This window comes from Peromyscus californicus, unplaced genomic scaffold, assembly GCF_007827085.1.
Source record: "Peromyscus californicus insignis strain IS unplaced genomic scaffold, ASM782708v3 Scaffold_21__1_contigs__length_65335640, whole genome shotgun sequence".
Taxonomy (NCBI): domain Eukaryota; kingdom Metazoa; phylum Chordata; class Mammalia; order Rodentia; family Cricetidae; genus Peromyscus; species Peromyscus californicus.
In genome coordinates, this window is record NW_026294514.1 from 19,113,261 (window position 1) to 19,133,322 (window position 20,062).

Sequence of the window (20,062 nt, forward strand, 5' to 3'; positions counted from 1 at the left end):
CATGGCTCACTGGGTAGAACACTTGCTGTGTAAACCTGATGATCAGAGTTCGCGTCTCCAGAACATGCCACTGGGCAGAGGCGGCACTCTCCTATAATCTGCTCCTCTGGATGCATACAAGGGGGCTCTCTAGAGCCAGCCAGCTAGCTAGAGTAATCAATTCCTGTCCATCCTGAGTTATAAAATGAGATACTCTCAAAAAATAAAAATAAAAAACAAGAAACAAGTAACATGTATTGAAACATCACATTGTAGCCATAATTTTGTCAATTACTATATTTAAATTAAGGATAGTAAAACTTTCAAAGTATGGCTTATAAGACTGACCAGTTGACATACCAGGTGAAGGCTCCTGTAGCCAAACTTGACTACCCATGTTTGATTCCCAGGACCCACATGATGAACGGATAGAACCAATTTCCTCAAGTTGTCCTCTGACATTCCCCCCCCCCACTAAGTACCTTAAGTCTACAAAAAAAAGTCATTGTTTTTATGACACAAGTAAAAGTATATAAAAACTATGAGCATTCTTCTAAAAATGTTAGATCTAACAGGCATAAGACCTTACCCTCTCCTTCAATTATCTAAAGGACATTCATAAAACTTAGAGAGTAGTCTTTTAGATTCATGGTTTTCAAAACTAATTCCAGCACTTGAAAACTACTTTCCAACTTAACAGAAACTACTTTCCAAGTCAGTAATTATCTAATTGTTTTGTTCTTAACTCCCCAGTGTTCATAGCATCCTGTAACACCCAAGACAAATCCAGCCATGTTTCATCACACTGTAGCTTCATATTTGATGACTACATACATCCTGTAAACTATCCACAAGACAGTTCCTTTTTATATTAAGAAATTTTTTATTCATTTTACATACCAACCGCAGATCCCCCTTTCATCCCTTCTCCTGCTCCCCCTAGCCGCCCCGCAAAGGTAAGTCCTCCCATGGGGAGTACAGTGTCACAGTAAGCATAGTGGGGGAGAGCAAATAAAAATAAGCCAATATTGGAAAAGAGTTCCAAAATGTACCTTCCTTTATAAAACAGTAAACGAACAGACCAAAATGTTCTTATATTTACCTCCATTGATTTTCGAATGAACCCAAACCTGAATTTTTAGAAACCAAATTCTCAAGGACCAGAGTTGAGCAGTGAAATCAATTGAGTCTATAGATTCAGACACCGAAGACTGTAAACATGTTTCTGAAACAAATTTGTATGACAGCAATAACTTACAGTCAATGTCATCAGGATGAAAATAGAATTAAGTGGCAAAAACTCAGAAGCACAAAATAAAATACTGTTGTTTGCAGGTGATATGATTGTCCACAAACAGTAGCCAGTATGATCTATTAAGAGCATATTAGAACTGCTAAAATAAAATTCAGCTATTTCATGAGACTAGAGATCAATAGCAAAACACCAGTAACCTTTCTATGCTCGGGCAGTCTTCTGTTATACCATATACTGCAAAACACTGTCTACAATTGGAGCAAATATTTATGTTGCCAGGGAACTCTGAGTCTTTGAGCAATGCCTTCAAGCACTTTTACTTAAAATAATAAATGAAATGTATTTACGTTAAACCTGTATCTTCTTACATTGGAACTGGTTATGAACATCTCCAGTTGCAACTTTAAAAAAACAAAGTTGTGAGGGGGAGGGAGTCCAATACAGAATGAGAGGAAGGGAAGAGGGAAGAAATAGCACTGAGGATGTTTGATAGTGTCTTAAGGAATCACGCCATTTCATATTTACCTAACATAATAAAAAGTACACATATGTGTATTAAGTATTAAGTGAAGTTACATCAGGGCCTGACAATGCGTCCCACAAGAGGCATATACAGTATAACAAAAACTTCAATACCAGGCATGAGAAGCCTCCACTTTAATTCATTGATCAGACTAGTCCAAAGGGGTACCAAAACAATATAGGCTGATGCTGTTGCCCCTTGGTTGCCGCTCAGAGGTCGAAGGTAAGTCCTTACATGAAGACACTGCACACATTGGACACAGGACTCAGATGATTTGACCTGGAGATAACCTGAAAGTCTCTTTACTGCAGTCCAGCTTTTATAGTCCCTGAAAGTACTATGTATGCTGCTGAGGGAGGGAAGCAATCAGTAGTCCTACCCAACTGTTATGCCAATAAATTATAGCAATGACCAGCATGACAAAACACCTCTAAAGGTTAAGTAGTGGCACTTACATCTTGGTGGTAACCAACAGCTGTTTAAATTAGACTTAAGGCTCACTCCACAGGAGGGAAATGATGCCTAGACTAGAAACATATCCAACTATCTGAGACTAGTGAGGTCTTGGATCTTAGAAGAGAATCTACTACTATCACTTTACTAAACTAGCGCAATCCTTAACCACATTCTAAAACTTAACCTTATACCCACAGATAATTATAGTTCTCACCAAAGCTCTCAACAAAGAAGCTTCTCTTTATCTTTACAGAAAAAACCACAAGAGGTCATGATGCAGAGATTGATGGATCCTGTAGAGTCCAGCCCCAAGGATACACCTACAACACAAGATTGTACCTAAGATTCAGGGAACACTTTGGAATAGAAGGTGGAAACATTGTAAGACCCAGAGGACCAGGGAGTCTGCTCTGAGATCTTGTCTCCTAGAAATGTCATGGAAGCTACACCCATGATATTTCAACAACATGGTGCTTAAATAAGACCTGAACACATAATGAGACTAGACATACAAATGCAGAGAAATCTCACAGGGTCCAACCACTAGACAAAGCACTATGGGCAACTAAATGACTACTGAGAGAGAGAAAATGAGTCACTTCCAGGGATGAAACCTCTAATTGGTTATCCAGTACAAAGTGGCCAGGCCTGAAATCATATACATAAAAATCATATACATCATATACATACAAAACCACACTAAATTGATTCAGTAGGTTGGTTTTTTACATGTTTATAAATATATATGTGACAATAATAATTATAAAAGAATAACAATTTGAGAGGGAGTGAGGGGGCACATGGGAGGATTTGACCAGAGGAAAGGAAAGGGGAGAAGTAATGTTTGTGGGGTCCCATCCATGCACATAGAACTATAGGCAAGTAATAGATGCTTGAAGAAGGAGAATTAGCCCCTTCCCCTTATTGGATCACCCCCAATGAAGGGTGATCAGCCATGAAACCACATACATACAAACAACAAAAGTAGACTTCACAGGTTGCATTACATATTTGTACACACACTTACATATGTAAAAATAAAGAAAAAAAGGTTATCAGCTTGAGAGGTGGAGCATGGGAGAGGTTGAGTGGGGGGGTATCTGGGGGTGCTGGAGGGAGGAAAGAGAGGGGGAAAGTGATATACTTCTATTTTAACTAAAGCATTAAAATGAAACTAAATCCTTCATGATAAAAAATGTAATAAAAGAAAAAATACAAACATTAACAAAAATTTATATAATCATTTCCCCCTTGTGTATTTTCATCCAGAACTGCACAGACAATACCAGTAACATCATGATATGTTGATAATAATCACATTTTGATAACTGCATTTTTTTAATGCTAAGATTTTGTTAGTGAACTTAAACTTTGTAGTTCAAAAATTTTGCCAGACATTCTGAGTATGAATTTTGGTCTGTGCTTAAAATCTGAAAATCAGGGACTTAGAGAGATGGCTTAGTGGTTGAGAACACTGGATGCTCTTTGAGAGGACCTGGGTTGGCATTACTGCACCCACAGGCTCCAGTTCTGTGGAATCTGACACCCTCTTTGGCCTCTGTGGGCACTGCACACATGTGGTACACAGGCACATGCAAACAGAAAACCCATACACAGAAAACAAAAATAAATGGGAGGCCTTACCTTTTTGGAGGAGGGGATGGGGGCTGGGTTGGGGGAGGAGGCTGTGGGGGAGTGGGAGGAGGGATGAGAGGGGGATTTGTGGTTGGTATATAAAATTAATTTAAAAATGTCTTAATAAAGAAAAAAATAAAAAAATTCCCCCTTTTATTGAAAATAAATTCTTTTCTCATACAATGTGTCCTGATTACAGTTTCTCCTCTCTCTATTCCTTCCAATTGCACCCCACCTTCCCTCCCACCAGGATCCACTCCCCTCCTGTCTCTTGGAAAAGAACAGGCTTCTAAGAGATCACAACAAAGCAAAGCAACATAAAGTCTAATACGATAAAACAAAACCATCACGTTGAAGTTGGACAAGGCAATCCTACAGAAGAAAAAGACCGAGGGAAGGCACCAGGGTCAGAGACTCAGTCATTCTCACACTCAGAAATCCCATACAGCACTAAACTGGAAGCCATGAGGTATGTGTGGAGGAGCTGGTACAGACCTCTTCAGCTCCTGTGTTTGCTGCCTCAGTCTCTGTGTGTTCCAATGAACTTTGCCCACTTGATTTAGAGGGCCCAAATGCTGGTCCTAAAAAAAAGTAGTGATAAAATGATTCTTAATATTCTGCTATACTCATAAACCGGTGTCTTATTCAACCATCATCAGAGAAGCTTCCTCCTGCAGCAGATAGGAACAAATAAAGAGACCCACAGAAAGACGTTACACACACACACACACACACACACACACACACACACACACACACACACACACAGAGAGAGAGAGAGAGAGAGAGAGAGAGAGAGAGAGAGAGAGAGAGAGAGAGAGAGACCTTGGAACCCTCATCTCTAAATGAGATGTCTCCATCAAATATCTTCCCTCAGAGCTCTGGAAACGCCATGGAAATGGAGGCAGAAAGAGTGTAAGAGCCAGAGCGGATAGAGTACATTAGAAAAATAAATCTGTTTTTAAAAATAATCTAAAAGTCAATTCTGTTTGGAGGTACAGACCTTACTCTGAGTCAACAAATTATTTGAAATTTGCCTATTTTATATTCATTCTTTTTTTCCATATTAAACTATTTATGCTTTTATTATTGCAAATATTTCCAGGTTTTTAAAATCACTGTAGCATTTTCTTATTTTTTTTTGTTAGAAAAATATTTTGGTCCTTCCGGCTTTTGAATGGATTTCCTATCCACTTCTTCAGATTTTGTATAGTTTCTGTTTCTACTCTTGAATTCCAGAGATTTTTTTTCTTGTCTCCCTTTTATTTCAGACACAGGGTGGTTTGATTTCCTTGAACATTTTCTAGACACTGTTCCATCATTATCATTTCTGTAGTCGTACTTATTAACTAGTTTTATTTAGACTCCAGTTCAAAGCATTTTCGTTGGCATACATTTGCTGCTGGCTCCTGTGTAATTTGACCTTGCTTCTGTTTTCTGTCTATATGCCTGACACTTATTTTTCAGAGTTGTGCAGTGTCTACTTCCGTTTGCCTATTACGCTTTTATCTTTAGCACTTCTACTTCAAAGAGCTTTCAGTAGCAGACTCTCACTTGTCCTGAGGCAACAGAATAAACGACACCGTGAAAATCATAGCATTCTGTTCTCCAGGCTTTGCAGCAAACACGGAGGAAGCTGCAGCAAACACGGAGGAAGCTGATTTTGATGGGGCAAGAACTTGAATTGCGGTCAGGACTTTGTTTCACTTCATGTTACAGAATTCAGCTGTTGGAGATTGCATGTATCTCAGAATCTACAGCTGTTAAACATGGACTTTTCATTTCTGACTATGGGAAAATGATGGCAGTATGGCAGGCTACACATTGAGGGACTGTGCAAAGCTTCATAAGAGAACTTTAAATATGTGAAAGGAACAAATTCCAACATTTAACAATTTAAGTTTTGAGATTAAAATATAATTATATCATTTCCCCCTTTCCTTTTCCTCCCTCCAAACCCTCCTTCCTCACTTTCAAATTCATGGCCCCAATTGCTTAATTGTTGTTGTTGTTGTTTCGTGTTTTTTTTTTTTTTTTGTGTGTGTGTATTCCCAAACATATAAATACAACCCAATTCAGTCTGTACAATGTTACTTTTATGTAGATGTAACCAACCGTCTTATTAAATAAGAAACACAGAACCAATGCAAAGAAGAAAGCCAAGAGGTCAGAGCTAAGAGCAATTGACCAACTTTGTCTGTGATGCTGGAGACTAAACCCTAGACTTCATGCTTGTCAGGCAAGTGCTCTACCATTAAGCTAACTCTCTGGCCTCAGGTATCCAATATTTAATAGTATAGATGTAGACTACTTTTGTTCATATTGTCCTGTGATCTGAAGCTAAGCTGTTCCTCCAGACCTTTCCGGCAGAATTGTAATGTCAGTTCTTTTCAGGTGCTGAGATTAAAGCCTAGATTTTTTTTTGGTATGTTTTAAATTGTTAATAGTTGTCATGTTAATGAGATTTAGAAAAAGCTACATTAAAGGTTGCTACCTTCACGTCTGATTGGAGTTGAAGCCTGTGAACTCTTCCTATAAATACTCTATCAAACATACCAAGGAAAAATACATGTGATACATGACAAGAAAGTTGGAGAAGGTCTGATATTTAGAGTGGATGACACCCAATCTGTGCTAGTCAAATGGATATTTGTGTCATTTTTTTTTATTTTCAAGGGAAACTTTAGTCTTTTACATGAAACATCTTCTAATACTTTGTGTTAATAAACTTTAATATTATTTTAAATAATGAGGAATGAGTTTCTACTTTGTTGTTACAAATTCTAGCCCACCTCTTCCAAGGCTCAAGGAACATTAGGGAAGAGAGATTGGGAAGGAGTGCTGAGAACATGGTAACATCAAAAGATAACTGCAGCAGTGGTTACTTGTACAAGACCTGCACAAGGTTGGACCAGTCACCATTCATTATGTAGGGAGAGTGGCTCGTAAGAACCTGCCCTTCACTGAGGGGCAGTTAATGGGTGCTAGGAGGAAGGAGATATCATCATTTTTAGTGATATAGCGGCTGATGAGTTGCCCATGTTCCAGTAAATACGTCACAGTCATGTATGGAAGTAATGACAATTAAATTCAATCTCTCTCTCTCTCTCTCTCTCTCTCTCTCTCTCTCTCTCTCTCTCTCTCACATACACACACCCTAAAGTAGAGATTGTAGATTCTGTAGAATTTAGAAAGAACAGTATACTTTGTTATTTCTAGTGAGTTAAAAACCAGGCCACCACATGATTACTTACACAACTCATTTCTCTTACTCCTTGAAATAATTTGCCCCTCTGTGCATTTGTGTTTATTATTCCTGCTATATTCCCTCTTAGCAAATAATACAATTTTCACTAAGTTCTTGAAATTTTATTTTTCTTTTGAGTTTTTAAAATTGTAACACACATTAAAAAAGTAATACAGATTTAAAATGTTCAAAACATTCATAGTTTCCCCCTATGAATAAAATGATAAATTATGTTATAGTTGATGAAAATATAAGTTTTTGTTTTCATATTTGTATGTGAAGCCTACGTCACATACCTTTCTTGCTTCAAATTCATGATATTTACTTATTAACTCTAAAATTTTAGAGGAAAGTCTTTCATGTTTCTTGGTAATCCTTTACTTCTGTATCTGTACCTTCACCTGTACCTACCTGATCTAGATCATCTTTGATATATATTAGAAAACAATTTTAACAGCATTTTGTTGTCAGATCTCACCATCTGGTGAGGAATTCCATTTTTCCTTTTGTGGTTACCCTGTGAAGAATGGCTGTTTGTAACTTGACACAGCTCAGAGGGTTCTGGTCCTGCGGTCTTTAAAATTGTACCCCTCCCTTTTCCTTCTGAGTCCTAAGGTGCCTTTAATAAGGAAAATCTATAAATAAGCAAATTAAATAAAGACTTGAATAATAATGCAAACTTATTCCTAAACATTTCATAGACTGGGAATGATTTTATGTATTTTGAAACCAATGAGGGCAGATATAACTATATAACTATATAACTATATATATATATAATACACACACACACACACACACACACACACACACGGCATTATGATAATCTTCACCAGTGTTTTTTATTTGAGTTATTCCTTAAATATCTATGTCTTCACATTCATCATCTTTATGAAACTCATGATATTTAAGATAATAATGACATTAAGATAATAATGTCTTTTACATGTCAGAATTACAGAGATGATAGACATTGAAACTAATTTTTGGTAGGTGCATATATGCTGGGTGAAAGGCATTCCATGTATCATTTACAGTTGCTTCACTAGCTTCTGTCTATAAAATGACTTGTTATTTAAAATAAGACAATTTTCTCCCCCCCCCCCACTCCACAGAGTTCTAGAATACTGTGATGTTATTTGTTCTGTAGTGAGAGCCAGTGTTTTGTTCAGAAGAAATAGATAGATGTGACTTAAAGAGAGCTTTGTCAAGATAAGGTACTCTTGAACAAGAATCATTCATCAGGTAATAACTTTCCAAATAAAACTTAAGAAATGCTCGCATCTTGAAAACGCAATTTGTTCCATAAAAGATATGAATGAACCCTGTGAGGAGTGATGCGTCATTCTTGTTTTTCTCCATAGCTTTTCTTTCCCTCTCTTGGAGGCAGGAAATTCAATCTTTTTGAAAGTATGGATGGAAAAAACAAGAGATAAAGTAACGCAAGTGCTCTTGAAGCCGTGATCAACACAGCATTGTTCATTAAACTGAATCCTGGGAAATCAAAGTCCTTGTGGATTTTAATAATTCTATTTTCCTTCTTCAGGCAAAGCTTTCCAGCCCCTCTTAAAAATCACCTTCCTCGTAGTAATTTTACAAATGACTACAGCATTTCTAAGTGAAGTCTATTGAGGTATAGTTACCATAGAAGAAACTTTTCCATCTTAAATATACATTTTAATGATATTTGACAAAATTGTTCACTCAGGTAATTACCAGCATAACCAAGATGCCAGGTATTTTAGTGATGATGAAAACTCATCACTGAAAAAATCCCCTTATGTGCCATCCTTGGCAATTATAATCAAGCTGCTATAGATGTTCATGTACAGATTTTTGTATAAATGTAAGCTATACTTCAGTTTGACAAAAACCTAGCAATGAGCTTCATAGATGATATGTAAATGGATGATTAAATATATAAAAACCTATTGAGTAGTTTTCTTCAATGAATATGCAGTTTTGACATATATATATATATATATATATATATATATGAATTCTAAGTATTCTGTTACCAAAAATATTGGATTATTAGCATTTCATATAAATAGTAGCTTCAGTAACAGATGAAAGGTGGAATTATACTGCAGTTTTAATGACTTCATTTCCCTAATGGCTAAAAATCATGTTGAACATCTTTGCATAAGCTTATTTAGTACCTAAGAATCTTTTTTGAGTGAAGTATTTGTTAAATATGATATCTACTTTAAGAGTTGGCCTTTGTTACTTCTGCTCTGTTTTTATACAGGCAATGAAAATTAAAAAATAAAAACAACAAAATATAATAAGTAAAAATACATAAAATATTAGTATACATATAATGACACCACCATCTACAAGAGCATCTATTTATGTGAAATATCCATGGTTAAATTTTCAGATCATGCACTATTTTAAAGTTTAACACATTGCAGAGAAGAATCAAACATGAACTAATAAACAAATGATCAATGAAAAATATAATATGTCTTCATGAGTTAAGCAACTCATTATTGTTTAGGCAGCATTTGCCCTAATTTGATCATCATATTGAATCTAATTCCAATCAAAATCCTGGCAGGAATTTGTTGAAGTTTAAAAAAGTTTATTTTAGCCCCAGCTCCCATCTTGCTCCGGACTTCCCTTTTGGAATACTGGCAGGTTCCCTGCTAGCCGCACCGGGAAGGATCCCCTTCTCCAAGACCCCTGGCAGACCCTGCAGTCTCCACGCCCTGCCCCCACGCCCATCCGCCTGAGCCCCAAGCCTCTTCCTGAGACTTAGAGGCCGGCCCCCAGCTCCCATCTTGCTCTGGACGTCCCTTTTGGAACACTCGTGAGTACCCTTCCTTGCCCCAGACCCCATCCCTGGGCACCAGCCACTCCAGGGAAGACCTGCCCAAGTCGGCCCCAGGTTCTGGCCACCAGGCAGGTTCCCTGCTAGCCCCACCGGGAAGGATCCCCTTCTCCAAGACCCCTGGCAGACCCTGCAGTCTCCACGCCCTGCCCCCACGCCCATCCGCCTGAGCCCCAAGCCTCTTTCTGAGACTCAGAGGCCGGTCCCCAGCTCCCATCTTGCTCCGGACTTCCCTTTTGGAACACTGACTTCCCTTTTGGAACACTGGTCTGTCTGAACCAAGTGTGCGGATAAGGCCAAGAACGAACTACAAGGAGATGGGCAGACGTCAAGGCAGAAATATATACAACAAAATGAATAGCAATACAGCATCACCTGGCCCTAGCCCTCCTCCAACACCTAGACCTGAACATCAGAAATTGGAAGAAGCAGAAGAAAACAGCCTTATGAATGACATCATGAAGAAGCTAGAGGCTTGCGTAGAGGAAAAGACAAAAAAATGTGAAGAACGCTGCAAACAACTAGAGGAAAGGGCAAACAAATTAGAAGAAATCAATAAAGTCCTGGAAGAAAACAATAAAATACTGAGAGAAAATCAAGAAAAATCAATGAAACAAATGAAGGAAACAGTCCAAGACCTGAAAAGGGAAATAGAAAAAATGAAGAAGACACAAACAGAGGGAATGCTGGAAATAGAAAATCTGAGAAAACGATTGGGAACTTCAGATGCAAGTATAATCAACAGAATGCAAGAGATGGAAGAGAGGATCTCTAGCGTTGAAGATACAGTAGAAGAAATACATTCATCAGTCAAAGAAAACACTAAAACCAACAAAGTCATGAACCAAAATGTCCAAGAAATTTGGGACACCATGAAAAGACCAAACCTAAGAATAATAGGGGTCGAAGAAGGAGAAGAATACCAACTCAAGGGCACAGAAAATATATTCAACAAGATCATAGAAGAAAACTTTCCCAACTTAAAGAAGGAAATGCCTATGAAGATACAAGAAGCTTATAGAACACCAAACAGACTAGACCCCCAAAAAAAGTCCCCTCGCCACATAATAGTTAAACAACTAAACGTACAGAATAAAGAAAGAATATTAAGAGCAGCAAAGGAAAAAGGCCAAGTGACATATAAAGGCAAACCCATCAGAATAACACCCGATTTCTCAATGGAGACTTTGAAAGCCAGAAGAACCTGGACAGATGTAATGCAGACAGTAAGAGACCATGGATGTCAACCTAGACTAATATACCCAGCAAAACTTTCAATCACCATAGATGGAGTGAACAAGACATTCCATGACAAAGCCAGATTTAAACAATACTTATCCACAAACCCAGCCCTACAGAAAGCACTAGAAGGAAAATTCCAATCTAAGGAAGTCAGATACACCCTCGAAAACACAGGCAACAGATAAAGCCACAGCAGTAAACCCCAACGTATAGAAGTACCCACACATCACCACCAAAAAATAACAGGAATGAACAATCACTGGTCATTAATTTCCCTCAATATCAATGGACTTAATTCACCTATAAAAAGACATAGGCTTACAGAATGGATACGAAAGCAGGACCCATCTTTCTGCTGCATACAAGAAACACATCTCAAATTCAAAGATAGACACTACCTAAAAATAAAAGGCTGGGAAAAGACTTTCCAATCAAACGGTCTTAAGAAACAAGCAGGTGTAGCCATCCTGATATCCAGCAAAATAGACTTCAAACTAAAATCAATCAAAAGAGATCAAGAAGGGCATTACATACTCATCACAGGAAAGATCCACCAAGATGAAGTCTCAATTCTGAATATTTATGCCCCAAACACAAGGGCACCCACATATGTAAAAGAAACATTACTAAAGCTTAAATCACATATAAAACCCCACACATTAATAGTGGGAGACCTCAACACCCCACTTTCACCACTGGACAGATCTCCCAAATTGAAACTTAACAGAGAAATAAAGGACTTAACTGATGTCATGACTCAAATGGACTTAATCGATATCTACAGAACATTCCATCCTAACAAAAAAGAATATACCTTCTTCTCAGCACCCCATGGAACCTTCTCTAAAATTGACCACATACTTGGCCACAAAGCAAATCTAAACAGATACAAAACAATTGGAATAACCTCCTGTGTTCTATCAGACCACCATGGTCTAAAGTTGGATTTCAACAACAACAAAAACTACAGAAAACCTGCAATCTCATGGAAACTGAATAATACCCAACTGAATCACCAATGGGTTAAGGAAGAAATAAAGAAAGAAATTAAAGACTTCCTAGAGATCAATGAAAATGAAGACACCACATATCCAAATTTATGGGACACTATGAAAGCAGTACTAAGAGGGAAATTCATAGCACTAAATGCCCACATAAATAAGTTGGAGAAATCTCACACTAGAGACTTAACAGCATACCTGAAAGCTCTAGAACAAGAAGAAGCACAGTCTCCCAGGAAAAATAGACGCCAGGAAATTATCAAAGTGAGAGCTGAAATCAATAAAATAGAAACAAAGAGAACAATACAAAAAATTAATGAAACAAAGAGTTGGTTCTTTGAGAAAATCAACAAGATAGACAAGCCCTTATCCAAACTAACCAAAAGACAGAGAGAGAGCATCCAAATCAACAAAATCAGAAATGAAAAGGGGGACATAACAACAGACATTGAGGAAATCCAGAGAATTATCAGGTCATACTTCAAAAACCTCTATTCGACAAAACTGGAAAACCTAAAAGAAATGGATAACTTTCTGGATAGGTACCACATACCTAAGTTAAATCAAGACCAGATAAACTATTTAAATAGTCCAATAACCCCTAACGAAATAGAAACAGTCATTAAAAGTCTCCCAACCAAAAAAAGCCCAGGACCAGATGGTTTCAGCGCAGAATTCTACCAGATCTTCAAAGAAGAGTTAATGCCAATACTCTCTAAATTGTTCCACACAATAGAAACAGAAGGAACATTACCAAACTCCTTCTACGAGGCTACAATTACCCTAATTCCTAAACCAAACAAGGATACAACAAAGAAAGAGAACTACAGACCGATCTCCCTCATGAACATTGATGCAAAAATACTCAATAAAATACTGGCAAACAGACTCCAAGAACACATCAAAACAATTATCCACCATGATCAAGTAGGATTCATTCCAGGGATGCAAGGGTGGTTCAACATACGAAAGTCCGTCAATGTAATACACCATATAAACAAACTCAAAGAAAAAAACCATATGATCATCTCACTGGATGCAGAAAAGGCATTTGACAAAATCCAACACCCCTTCATGATAAAGGTATTGGAGCGATCAGGAATACAGGGAACATACCTAAACATAATAAAGGCAATTTACAGCAAGCCAACAGCCAACATCAAATTAAATGGAGAGAAACTCAAAGCAATTCCACTAAAATCAGGAACGAGGCAAGGCTGTCCACTCTCCCCATACTTATTCAATATAGTACTTGAAGTTCTAGCCAGAGCAATAAGACAACATAAGGAGATTAAGGGGATACAAATTGGAAAGGAAGAAGTCAAGCTTTCCCTATTTGCAGATGACATGATAGTATACTTGAGCGACCCCAAAGATTCCACCAAGGAACTGATACAGCTTATAAACACCTTCAGCAACATAGCAGGATACAAGATCAACTCAAAAAAATCAGTAGCCCTCCTATATACAATGGACAAAGAAATGGAGAAGGAAATCAGAGATACATCACCCTTTACTATAGCCACAAATGACATAAAATACCTTGGGGTAACACTAACCAAGCAAGTGAAGGACCTATATGACAAGAACTTTAAGTCCCTGAAAAAAGAAATTGAAGAAGATGTCAGAAAATGGAAAGATCTCCCATGCTCATGGATAGGCAGGACTAACATAGTAAAAATGACAATCCTACCAAAAGCAATCTACAGATTCAATGCAATCCCCATCAAAATACCAACACAATTCTTCACAGACCTGGAAAAAATAATACTCAACTTCATATGGAAAAACAAAAAACCCAGGATAGCCAAAGGAATCCTGTACAATAACACAACTTCTGGAGGCATCACGATCCCTGACTTCAAGCTCTACTATAGAGCTACAGTAATAAAAACAGCTTGGTACTGGCATAAAAACCGACATGTGGACCAATGGAATCGAATTGAAGACCCTGACATTAATCCACACACCTATGAACATATAATTTTTGACAAAGAAGCCAAAAGTGCACAATGGAAAAAAGAAAGCATCTTCAACAAATGGTGCTGGCAAAACTGGATATCAACATGTAGAAGGCTGCAAATAGATCCATATCTATCACCGTGCACAAAACTTAAGTCCAAGTGGATCAAGGACCTCAACATAAACCCAGCTACTCTGAACCTGCTAGAAGAGAAAGTAGGAAGTAGTCTTGAACGCATTGGCATAGGAGACTACTTCCTAAATAGAACACCAGTAGCACAGACTCTGAGACAATCAATCAATCAATGGGACCTCTTGAAACTGAGAAGCTTTTGTAGAGCAAAGGATACGGTCAACAAGGCAAAGCGACAGCCTACAGAATTGGAAAAGATCTTCACCAACCCCACATCTGACAGAGGACTGATATCCAGAATATATAAGGAATTCAAGAAATTAGACATCAAAATGCCCAACAGTCCAATTAAGAAATGGGCTATAGAGTTAAACAGAGAATTCTCAACAGAGGAAACTCAAATGGCCGAAAGACATTTAAGGAACTGCTCAACATCCCTAATCATCAGGGAAATGCAAATCAAAACAACTCTGAGATACCACCTTACGCCTGTCAGAATGGCTAAGATCAAAAACACTGAAGACACCTTATGCTGGAGAGGATGTGGAGCTAGGGGAACTCTCCTCCACTGCTGGTGGGAATGCAAGCTTGTACAACCACTTTGGAAATCAATATGGCGCTTTCTTAGAAAATTGGGAATCAATCTCCCCCAAGATCCAGCTATACCACTCTTGGGCATATACCCAAGAAATGCTCAACCACACCATAAGAGCACTTGTTCAGTTATGTTCATATCAGCATTGTTTGTAATAGCCAGAACATGGAAACAACCCAGATGCCCTTCAACTGAAGAATGGATAAACAAAATGTGGTACATATACACAATGGAATACTACTCAGCAGAGAAAAACAATGGCATCATGAGGTTTACAGACAAATGGATGGATCTAGAAAAAATCATCCTGAGTGAGGTAACCCAGACTCAGAAAGACAAACATGGTATGTACTCACTCATAGCAAGATACTAGACATGAAACAAGGATGACTTGTCTGCTACTCACATCACCAGGGAGGCTACCTGGAAAACAGGACCCCAAGAAAGACACAGGGATCACCCAATGACAGAGAAATGGAATGAGATCTACATGAACAGCCTGGACATGAGTGGCGGTAATGAAAGGCGAGGGTTGAGGGAAAGAGAGCTTGGGGGAGTGGGAGATCCCAGCTGGATCAACAACAGAGAGGGAGAACAAGGAATAGGAGACCATGGTAAATAAAGACCACATGAGAATAGGAAGAAGCAAAGTGCTAGAGAGGCCCACAGAAATCCACAAAGATACCCACACAACAGACTGCTGGCAGTGGTCGAGAGACAGCCCGAACTGACCTACTCTGGTGATGGGATGGCCAAACACCCTAATTGTTGTGCTAGAAACCTCATCCAACTACTGAGGGATCTGGATGCAGAGATCCATGACTAGGCCCCGGGTGGATCTCTGGGAGTCCAATTAGCGAGAATGAGGAGGGTTTATATGAGCGAGAATTGTTGAGACCAAGGTTGGATAAAGCACAGGGACAAATAGCCAAATGAATGGAAACACATGAACTATGAACCAATGGCTGAGGGGTCCCCACTGGATCAGGCCCTCTGAATGGATGAGACAGTTGATTGGCTTGATCTGTTTGGGAGGCATCCAGGCAGTGGGACCAGATCTTGTGCTCATTGCATGAGTTGGCTGTTTGAAACCTGGGGCCTATGCAGGATTGTTTGGCTCGGCCTGGGAGGAGGGGACTAGACCTACCTGGACTGAGTCTACCAGGTTGACCTCAGTCTGCGGGGAAGGCTTTGCCCTGGAGGAGATGGGAATGGGGGGGGGGGTTGGGGGGAAGGTGAGGGGGACGGGAGGGGGGAGAACAAGGGAATCCATGGCTGATATGTAGAACTGAATTGTATTGCAAAATAAATTAATAAAAAAAAAAAAACTTGAAAAAAAAAAAAGTTTATTTTAAACCTTACAAGAAATTGAAAAGTTTTTAGACTTGCCAAAACAAATTTGAGTTCATCAGAAAATAAAATCTACTTAGTCAAATGTACTAGTCTCTTTATATATTGCTAGATTTTATATGCTGATAAAAACAAGTTTGTGCCCATATTTATTTGTTATTAGTCTGTAAGACTTTTTCTTTGTGCTCATTGTCCATGTCTTAGTTACTTTTCTATTACTGTGATAAGACACCAAGACCAAATCAACTTATAGAACAAAAGAGTTAACTTGACATGTACAGTTTCAGAGGGCTAGAGTTCATAACTTTTATGGTGGACAGAATGGCAGCAGGGAGGCAGGCATGGCACTGGAACAGGAGCTGAGAGCTTATGTAGTGAGACAAAGCTATGAGTCAGAGAGGGAGGGAGGGAGGGAGGGAGGGAGGGAGGGAGGGAAGGAGGGAGGGAGCAGAGAGACAGAGACAGAGACTGGAAACGGTGCCAATCTTTTTAAATCTTGACCCTCCCCCCCCAGTAACACATATCCTTCAACTAGGCCACACCTCTTAATCCTTCCCAAACAGTTCTACTAACTGGGGACCAAGCATTCAAATATATGAACCTATGGAAGCCATTCTTACTCAAACCACTACATTCTGGTTTTAAAATCAGACTAGCTCTGGCTTGTACAATATACATGAAACTATTACTTTTCTGTTTGGAGATAACAAAGATCAAGGAGTTGCTATGCATGATTTTAAGATTTAATATAAAGCTGTAAAAATCAGGACAGTAAAACATGAGAACAGACCTAAAGATTATTATAATGTATACACAGCCCAGAAACAGGTCATTTCTAGGGGTTTCTGCCTGGAGATACTTAAGATGAATCTTAACATGACAAGACTTCAGAGAAATGTAAGTTTGAAGTTATAGATTATGCTACAGAAAGGCAACATGTTGATGCTCTAAAATGTCCATCTCCCATTAATCTCTTCAAAACTCATGTCCTGCTAGTAGTGGATCAGATTTGTTGTTGTGGAAACACATAACAAAGCCAACTAACTTTGGGCATATGTTCTCTGATTTCCAGAAAATTCACCTAAGACCATAATCAAACGATATTCTTGTGGGCTTTTTGTTACCCCTCACAACCCAGTTTAAAGTTCCTCTTGTCGGTATCCATACGTCTACTTATTATATTGTACTAGAATGTTTTACTGGCTCCTTACATCATTTTAGGCCAAGCTTTCCAGTTATATAGTTCTAAGTCTTGGACTTCAAATCCTATCCAGAGACTGAGTGCTCCCCGGAGAGACATAGGGCCTCTGAGATGGGATTGTTTGCACAACACAGGACAGGACAGAAGTATTTTTGCTCTTCCCTGATGACATTCTGCATCAAGTTTGATCATGTTCTCCCCTTCACAGTTCAGGAAGAGAGAGAGCTGCCTCAAAAATCAAAAAACAAATGAACAAACAAACAACAAACACTAGGAGAATGTAAGTGGATGAGGGCATGAGCATTGGTAACCCATTTTTCCTTTGGGGGAAATGTTCTGTGACCCCTTCCTGATGGCTGAGGAAGGATTTTCTTGGCAATTTACAAGAACAAAACAACAGTGATTCTTTCATTAAAGAAATGTTTGGTTTAATTATGCCGGATCCTGTGTGATTTTAATGGATTTTATTTTTGCATTGGTTGGTTGCTTTGTGTAATTTTAGCAGTTTTCCCATATGTCTTTATGTAATGTAAACAGCTACAAAAGTCCCTGAGTGCTCAGATTTAGATTTGTTTCCCAGTCCCTAATACTTCATGTGTCTGTCTTCCCTGAATTTTGTTTTCTTGGGAATCGCTGACAACATTTACTTTTCATCTATTATTCATATTATAAGTAAACATTTTAAGAACATTCATTTCCCTGAGTGCCTTTTAAGACGTTGCCGGCATGGGCTTTACTCTGAAGATTCCACAGAATGACTATTGCCATCATTTTCATCAACACTGTCAAATAAAAGGTGGACGAAGTAGTAAGAAAAATATCAGTTACAATTATACCATCGTTGACATAGCAAATAATATCTGCTCCTAAATATTATAAAATAATCATGCTTTGAGACTGAGTGAAGAAATACAGGATGTGTCAGAATGTATCTAATAAAGTCCTCATCAATTGTGGTGTAGCTTTTTTATTTCTACTTTTACAGAGTCATATAATTACGGGCTGGAGGGATAGCTCAGTGGGATAGCCCTTGCTACACAAATCTGTTGATCTGAGCTTGATTCCCAGAACCCATGTAAAAAAGTTGGATATGGTTGCATGTATCTGTATGCCACAGAATGCTTATGTTACTGCTTTCTAGAATTTCTCATATTGTACAAAGGTATGTTATTAATCAGCTAAGAACACAAAATGGAATGCTATAATTTTAAACGTATAGCCTTGAGTGTAGACATAATAGTTCCTAAATAGCCAATAGGTGTGTAGATAGATACATATGTATAGATAATCTTTTAAAGTAGCACACATTCTTTAAGGAGAAGAAATAGGTGGACGATCGGTGTGCAGACCCAAACTTGCGAAAGTGGACAACTAGGTGATCATGTGCATGGCTGCAGTCACCTGGGAGGATGGAAAGCCTCTCTCCATAGAGGAGATAGAAGTAACACCTCCAAAGGCTCATCAAGTTCGAATTAAGATCATTTCCAATGCTATTTGTCACACTGATGCCTCTACCCCGAGTAGAGCTGATCAGGAGGGATGTTTCCCAGTGATCTTGGGACATGGAGGTGCTGGAATTGTGGAAACTGTTGGTGAGGGTGTTACTAAGCTGAAGGCAAGTGATACTGTCATCCCGTTTTACATTTTTGTCTGAATCCTAAAACAAACATTTGCCAGAAGATAAGAGTCACTCAGGGGTAAGGATTAATGCCAGATGGCACTAGCAGATTTACCTGCAAAGGGAAGTCTATTTTTCCTATCGTGGGAACCGGCACATTTCCAAGTATGCTCCATCTCCATTGCTAAAATTGATCCTGCAGCCCCTTTGGATAAAGCCTGCCTTATCGGTTGTGGCATCTCAACCTGTTAGAGTGTTGCTGTGAACACTGCCAAGGCAGAGCCTGGTTCTACCTGCTCCATCTTTGTCCCAGAAGGAGTGGAATTGGTGCTGACCATGGGATGTAAAATGGCTGGTGCATTCTGGGTATCGACTTCAATAAAGATAAATTCACAATGGCCAACAAATTTGGATCCTCTGAATGTATTAACCCCCAAGATTTCAGTAAGTACTCATTGAAATGACAAATGGGGGACTGGACTACTTCTTCGAATGTATTGGCAATGTGAAGGGTGTGAGAGCAGTCCTTGAGGTTGTCCACAAAGGTTGTGGAGGCGTGTGGTGGTAGGCGTAGCTGCTTCAGGTGAATAAATCGCCACTTGTCCATTCTACCTAGTGACAGGACACACATGGAAAGGGGCTGCCTTTGGAGGATGGAAGAGTGTAGAGAGCATCCCAAAGCTGATGTCTGAATATCTGTCCAACAAGATAAAAGTTGATGACTTCGTTACTGGCAATGAGTCCTTGGACCAAATTAACAAAGCCTTTCACCTGATGCATTCTGGAGAAAGTATTCGAACTGTTCTAAAGATGTTACATTGAAAATAGATCACTGTCCACCCTATACCTTTTCCTGTGATTGGATACGAACAGAGAGATAGATTTGCAAGCTAACAGCCTCTTAGACTTCCAATACTACTAGAAGGAATGTGTGTAATCGTGGCTGTAACCAAAGACAAAGCAAATAGTCACAAGTTGGTTTTCTGAACTCTCCACATAAATAATTTCTGCTCATCAAAGAATATTTTA

At 38.7% G+C, this 20,062-nt stretch overlaps 1 pseudogene; it reads left to right on the top strand.

Moving 5' to 3' along the window:
- The window catches only part of LOC128118016 (alcohol dehydrogenase class-3-like), a 100,667-nt pseudogene extending 80,812 nt beyond the window's left edge, over nt 1-19,855 (top strand).
- The last annotated feature ends 207 nt before the right edge of the window (nt 19,856-20,062 follow it).